This window comes from Lonchura striata, chromosome 2 (genome assembly GCF_050655825.1).
Source record: "Lonchura striata isolate lonStrDom1 chromosome 2, ASM5065582v1, whole genome shotgun sequence".
Classification (NCBI taxonomy): Eukaryota; Metazoa; Chordata; class Aves; order Passeriformes; family Estrildidae; genus Lonchura; species Lonchura striata.
In genome coordinates, this window is record NC_140704.1 from 6,095,338 (window position 1) to 6,102,226 (window position 6,889).

Sequence of the window (6,889 nt, forward strand, 5' to 3'; positions counted from 1 at the left end):
TGCAATAACAAAGCAATACAGACACCATAATAGACAGTTTGCTCAACACACTGTAATAAGATCAGATAGTTTCAGTACCTTTTTGGGGGTTGTTTTTCACCCAAGTGACATGCTTATCCATTTTGGTATATAAAATTCTACAAGGTCATCTAGGATGTTGTGCTTTACCTTGATTGATAGCACAGTGCAAGGGACTGTGACTGATCCATGCAATTGTGTCTCAACCCATTTTTCTCCAGTTCTCCAAGGGCTGAAATCCCTCATTAAAAAAAAAAAAAAAAAAAAAAAAAAAAACCCAAAAAATCCCAACCCAAACAAAAAACCAACAAACATCAAAAAAAAGAAAAAAAAAATAAAGAGCCCATCCTGATTCAAAAGTCTAGAGCAGTCAAATCTGAACTACCCATCCTGTGTGTTAATAACTTTCAAAAGTTTTTACTGCAAGATTTGGAATGTGACAGTAAAATTCTGCAACATGCACATGGTGTGGGAGGAATAGAAATTACATTCAGAGTTTGAGTCTGGAAATTTGTGCCTGAACAGGGAAAAGCAAGGGATGTGTTTAATCAGCAGGCTCAAGCATCCCCTTCTTGTAAGACAGAAAAAGGCAGCACTTAAACTTGATAACTCCTTGGAAATAGCAAGCGAGGAACATGGATGGGACGTCAGCAATACTCACTGGGGAGGAGAAACACAAAATGGAGTTAGAATTAACACATCTTTTAGACTGTGCATTGCAGAGCAGTTTGTTTGGTGGTTTCCCTACCTGCCCTCGTGGCTGGGTTACCAGTGTCCCATTCCAGTGCCCTGCAGTGCAGCCTTTTATATTCCAAGTGTCTGATTCACCAGGGAGGCTGGGGCATTCAGCTGACCGTGGGGTTCCCCCAGCAGGAGCAGTTAGATGTTCCTCAAACTCTTAGAAATACAGCAGCATTGTAATGGGAAGGAGAAAGGAAACTGAAACACTGAAAAGGGGAAATCTTTGTTAAATATCCTTCAGCAAAGCCAGGAACCTCAGCCAGTTGTCTGCCCAGTGGCAGAGGTCATTCAAGCAAGGCTGGGCTTGTGTCCTGCCAGGTTACTGCAACAAAAACCAAGGAGAAATGCACATCTGGGTTTTCTCTTAAATCCAAACACAGAGGGACTAGACTAGGAGGAACTAGAACTAGGAACTAGAAAATTCACTCCTTCCAAGTGGATATCGGGGCAGGACTGAACTATTCCCAAAGAGTAAATTCCCCTCACCAACCACCAGCCCCTCTCCTTCCCTTCAGTGCTGGGACTCTGCCAATCCTTTTGGACCAGGACCCAGATGTTTTGCCTGAATCCCAGCCATCACTGTGGTTTTATATAAAAAGTATAGACACCCATCCTGCCAGAGCTCCCAGGCAGTGCCAAACATTTTCCCAAGCTGATACCTGCTGATACCAGTGCAGTCACAAGTGGGTATGGAGGAATGGAGCCATCTCAGGGATCACAGATTCTGGGCAGTGCTGTCAGCCCACCTTCATAACAGGGTTTTGCCAAGTGGACATCAGCTCTGGATCAGTCAGAAAACTGAGGCTGACACTCCTGTAAGTATTAATCTTCATCTGCAGACCTCTTCAGTGAGATTCTGAAAATATTCATGCCTCATCCACATCAGGCAAAGCTCTGTGTCTCCTCTCTTGCTAGCTCCAGTTGCCCACACTGGGTTAGCAAAGGCTGGAGGATTTGTGCAGCCTGAGCTCCACGCAGCTGTAACAGGCACAGCAAGAAAAATGCAAACCTACAAACCGGTAGATAGCAGGTCTTTTCTTTTGCCACTAGAAATACAGTCACTCCAACAGTAATATCCATAGCACAAATGATCTGGAAAGTGCTCCCAGTGCAGGCAGAGATGGCAGACTTGGAGTTTAAAGGCCACAGGAATCAATCTGAACATCTCACACAACCTTACAGTGACAGATCCAGAAACATGCCCCAGGCTTCTTGCATCAAACACTCACACCTTGTGATTGAGCCAGAGCTCTTTTTCTCAAAAGGCACCCAAACCTTCATTAATGCCATTAATTAACTTCATTTCAAAAGGGACTGCTACTCTCTTTGACTGATCTTACACTAACTGTTAATTTTAGGTTACGAATGGTTACTGAACTTCCTCCTCATACAAACAGGGGCTCCCCAGGAAGGATGTCTTTTAACTGAAATACAGCATATTATCAAAGCAAAGGAGAATTTCCTCTCTCTCTCACACAACAGGGAGAAATGAAGTTCTGACTGCAGCAGTGTCACTCACTGAGATGTCAGGTTAAGATAACTGTGTATGACTGCAGACTGCAAGATGGCCAAGTATATGCAAGCCACCGTCCAAATCCCAGGATGAATATTACTGTTTCCCCCCGAAGAAAAAAAAAATCTTTTTTTTTCCCCATGTAAAACCCAGAAATACTCACTTTGGATACCATGTTCTGATCTTACCCCCTTGAAATTAATTCAGTGTGGCTCTTATACCTTTGGGCCAGCACCAGCAGAGCCTCAAACTGAGCCCTTAGTTTTTTAAACCATGATGTGTTTTACTGATTTCAATCTTTTTTGAAGGAGTCACATGAACATCTTGCATCTTCAAATCACTGTGACTGTGCCCACCCTCACAATCCTGTGCAAAGATGGAAAGTTAATTAAACATGTGTTTAATTTATAAATGTTATCCCTTCTGGGGAGCAGAGTACAACTCCAGCTAAAAGGCAATGCTGTGTTTATTTTACTTCTTCATTGGCTGTTCCCAACCTGCTGTGGTTTATGGATATAAATAATATTTTAGAGTAGGGAACGGTTGTGGTGGAAACTAAGCCCAACTTTTGAATAAGCCATGAAGAAAGAGTAACTTGAATCATGCAATGATTTCTAGGAAGCTGAAACAATTAATTCTTTCATGGGTAGAATATAAGCCAAAAAATAAAGCTTCCGTGTCCCATGGTGACAGCAAAATTTAAAAATATGGTATTAAAGAAGGCAGAATTCCCCACTAGTATATGAAAAGAATGTTCTCATTTAGGCCAGCAGAAATCTGGACTAGTTCCATTTGGATCATTGAGTTTGCTCTGGATTTACCCCAGGGTAAATGAGAACGGAAGACAACCCTCCCAAGTTTTATACCAGAGCCATATTCTAAGAATCTAACATCCATACAGCTCCAAAGTAGGACTTCTTCATCACCACTGGTATCTGTGTAGATCGAAATATTTGTGCTCCCTCCTGTCCTCCACTTTTGAGAGGGCTCCTTTCTAAAAGGAACCTCACTGCAGCTCAGCTCCTGTGATGTTCCCAGCTCCTTGGGAAAGCTCAGCTCTAATCCTGAATGATTGCAAGTATTTGTCATAGGGAAAAAAATAATATCTGAAGACATGTGCTTGTGTAGGAGACTGCACTCCAGACAGCAAAACATCCTTGATAAAATTTACATAATTTCTGAGTAAGGATGTTTGTCATTTAAAACACAACTATTAAAAAAAAAAAAAGATCAATTAAAACATAGTTTCCCACAGTGGCTATTAGTAACTTTACTACCTTCAGCTACTCACTAATCTATGAGAGCAAGTGATGTTTGTGTGTCCCACACTTGATACAGGGAATAGAACCCACCTAGAAGGTTTCTGAGACAGGGACAATCCTTCCATCCTGCACCAGAGGTGGATCCATCTCTAATCCAAGTGCCAAAAGGTTGGGCTAACACAGAGTTGTAGGAAAATCACACAGCAATCTCTACGTTTTACCACAGTGCTGGTGGCATCCCTTGAGAGTTTCAGGAAATAATGACAAGATCCCAGGGACCAGGCAAAAGGGTGTGTCCTAAAGATGACTACAATTTGTTATTTGGATTAATAATAGGCAGGTCATGAAGCTGCTTTTTGTTATTTTTGAGTAAAGCTTTATTTTCTTTCTACCTAAACTGTCCTCACTCCATTTACACCCTTTTTCAGCAGAACACTTGCAAGCTTAAATTTAAATATGAGTATGAACCCAATCAACATATCTCCTCTGGCTGCTAAGAGAAGCCCCCAGGCTATTTAAAAAATCAGACTGTATTCGCAGAGAATTTGTGGTGTTGACTCAGACACTGCCAGAGCACATTTTCTAAGGACTGCAGTGTAGACATCACATTTGGCTTCAGCTGGACTCAAGGAAGAATTTTGTGCTGGTGCTGTGGGGATCCTGAGCAGAGCTGAGGGAGGAAGCCAGGTAAGTAAACTCAGACCTGGCTGACACACTTTGCACCCACAAAGGGAACCTTGGTTAGATTCATACTAAAAAACCAACGCAGCTGCTGCTCAAAATTCAGCCTAATATTTGTTCTACATTCCCACAGGTATCCCCATAGCAGTGGTTTATATTACTGTAAGAAAAGTATTTTAAACACTTTAATGGCCTGCTTTATACCCATCCTTGACTTCAGTGGGTGCAAATAATTGCTGGTGCAATTTTTTTAGCCCCGTTTATTTGCAGTTTTGGTCATTGACGTGCCTAACTAGCTGATAAGATGTGTGGGTGCAATCAGATGCCATAATTAGAAGTTTAAATGACATGAACTGCACCCACACATAACTGCTAGAGCAAAATTGTATCCATAACATCTTGGAAGTAACAAAGAGAGGGATGACTTAGAAATTTGTCCCTGTAAATGTTAATTTGCATGGCAATGGAGCTCCAACCTATTTGGCAAATACACTTTCATTACACAAGATTTAAGCCAATTGATTCTAAACAGTCTGAGAGTGTTCAGACACTCAGCATCAGACACAGCATCTTAAAAATTATACTAGTCTGCTGAACTAGGGCAAGGAACTTTTCTCTTGAGTTAGGTAACACGTAATTCATATCTTTGTTACTGCCTTAGCCATGGTTAGAGTAAGCAAGATTCTTTGCTTGGAATGACAGATTTTTATAGTGATTTCTCAAGGCTGCAGCACAGAGTAAGTGTGTTTCATATTTCATGATAAGCAAATGGTGTGCAAATAAGAAGGTTCTTGCTTTGGAGTTTCTCTTGACACCATAATCATTTAATATACAATTATATATTACAGCTTACTGCAAGGCACGAATTTTAAACTGACACCTCTTTGTAGGCATTATGCAAAGTTTTGGGAACCTCAGAGGAGTTTTCAATGGTCTTATTGGGAAGAAATAGATGCCTTTTGATGCTAAATTAGAATAATTGGTGTTTCTCTCATTTTTCTGCTGTTTTAGCCTCAAGGCCCTGTTTAACTATCCCTGGGCACTACAGTATGTGCCACACAACTGGAAATAATTCTTCAGGCTGTTTGTAATTTCTCCCTCTCTTCTGGCCAAGGGAGACCGAGAGAAAAACTGAACTAAGTGAGACTGAACAAGCCAAAAGGAAAGCTCAACAGATGGGATTATAGAGGGATAAAACAAAAATGCTGAGAGACCATATCCTTTCATCTCTGCCCCAGCATTTTGGCTCATCAGGGCAGCCTTTCCCCTTGCTGGGAGAGGGAAGCATGAGGAGACCATAGCAGAGAAACACAGCATGGGTTTCTTGTTGTACCTTGGGGTGATCCACCTCCCCAGGCTTGGAAGTTGTGTTTGGCCTGCTGAGGACAGGAGAGCAGTTTTCAGACAAGGAACATCATTTTACCTCATGAGGAGAGCCAAAATGCAGAGGTCTCTACTCTGAACTACACCCAGTCTCTCCAGAGGCCTTTAGCCAACCTGTGCCCACTTCTCCAGCTGGCATATTCCCACTCCCAAGCATCACAAAAGTTTCAAATCTGCAGAAGGTGCTCTGAACTGAGTTCAGGAAGTTTTCTTTTCATCAGACCCTGTCAAGCATCAAGCTTGCCCCTCATGTGCAGGCCAAAGCAGCACAGCCCACAGCATCTCCTTGCTGTGTCCAACTTGGTTCCCCACCTCCTGTCTCTGCTTCAAATGCTTTGCAGATGACCCTAAGTAGCTGAAGCCAAAATCTCAGCTACCCCAGGGCAATCCCTGGAGAGCAAGGCTGGCTAGTGGCAAACAGCTGCAGCGTTAATGTTATCTCAGGGGATCTGGGCTTTAGCAGTGAAGGTCCCATGTTTGGGTGCTGTTGACAGATTGATACTGAGAGTCTCTCCTAGCACAATACAGTGAGGATCACCTTCTTGAGGCCCCAGGTGACTGGGAGAAGAAGGCAGCAGGTGATGTCTAAAGCATGATGTTGTCCTCTTGGCTGGATAATCAGAAAGGTGCTCCAGTGGCTTTAAATTGTTTTTCTCCTACATTTTTTTTTTCTCTGATAGACTTTTCTCTAATTATCACACACTGGCTGGCCATAGACTGACTATTTCACACCATCTGAATCAAATGTCTGCTCTCCCTTAAGTGTACAGGATTTCCATATGCCCTGGTTGCTTCTGCTGCCATCTCTTTTCTTGAACCTGCGGAGTTGTTGGCTGTGTTATCCAAACCATCCCTCTCAGCCCATCAAACCTCCCAGTTAACAGAGCAGAGGGATCCAAGCAGAGATTACAAAATGGCACGTTCCTGATGGAGCCTTGGTGATGAGCAGCACTCATAACCTTGGATTTCCAGGATGCAGAGTAAAGCAGAGTCCACGCTGCTGATGGATAACTCAAAATTGGGGTGAAATTATCTCACCAAAGCAAAACTGTTAAGGTGAAACTATTAGATAACATCAGCTGTGTTTGTCAAAGGACTGGAGAAGTCTTGGCCCAGCTTGCCACGGACATCTGGCTACACAGTGCTGCCTTGATAATGCCAATCCTCACCTCCATCCTCTGGGACATGGGAGAGGGCAGAAGAGCCATCATCCATAGATGAGGTTTGGCTGTGGTAATAAGGAGGGCACTGCAGCCATGAATAATCTGTTTTCCACAGTTTCCACAACCCA

The 6,889-nt window shown here is 42.8% G+C and overlaps 1 long non-coding RNA gene across 1 annotated transcript; it reads left to right on the top strand.

The window, feature by feature from the left end:
- The first annotated feature begins 355 nt into the window (after positions 1 to 355).
- On the top strand, positions 356 to 5,376 carry LOC146768101 (uncharacterized). Its single transcript, XR_014950480.1, has 2 exons — positions 356 to 4,221; positions 5,227 to 5,376. It is a non-coding gene; the product is annotated as an uncharacterized LOC146768101 (long non-coding RNA).
- The last annotated feature ends 1,513 nt before the right edge of the window (positions 5,377 to 6,889 follow it).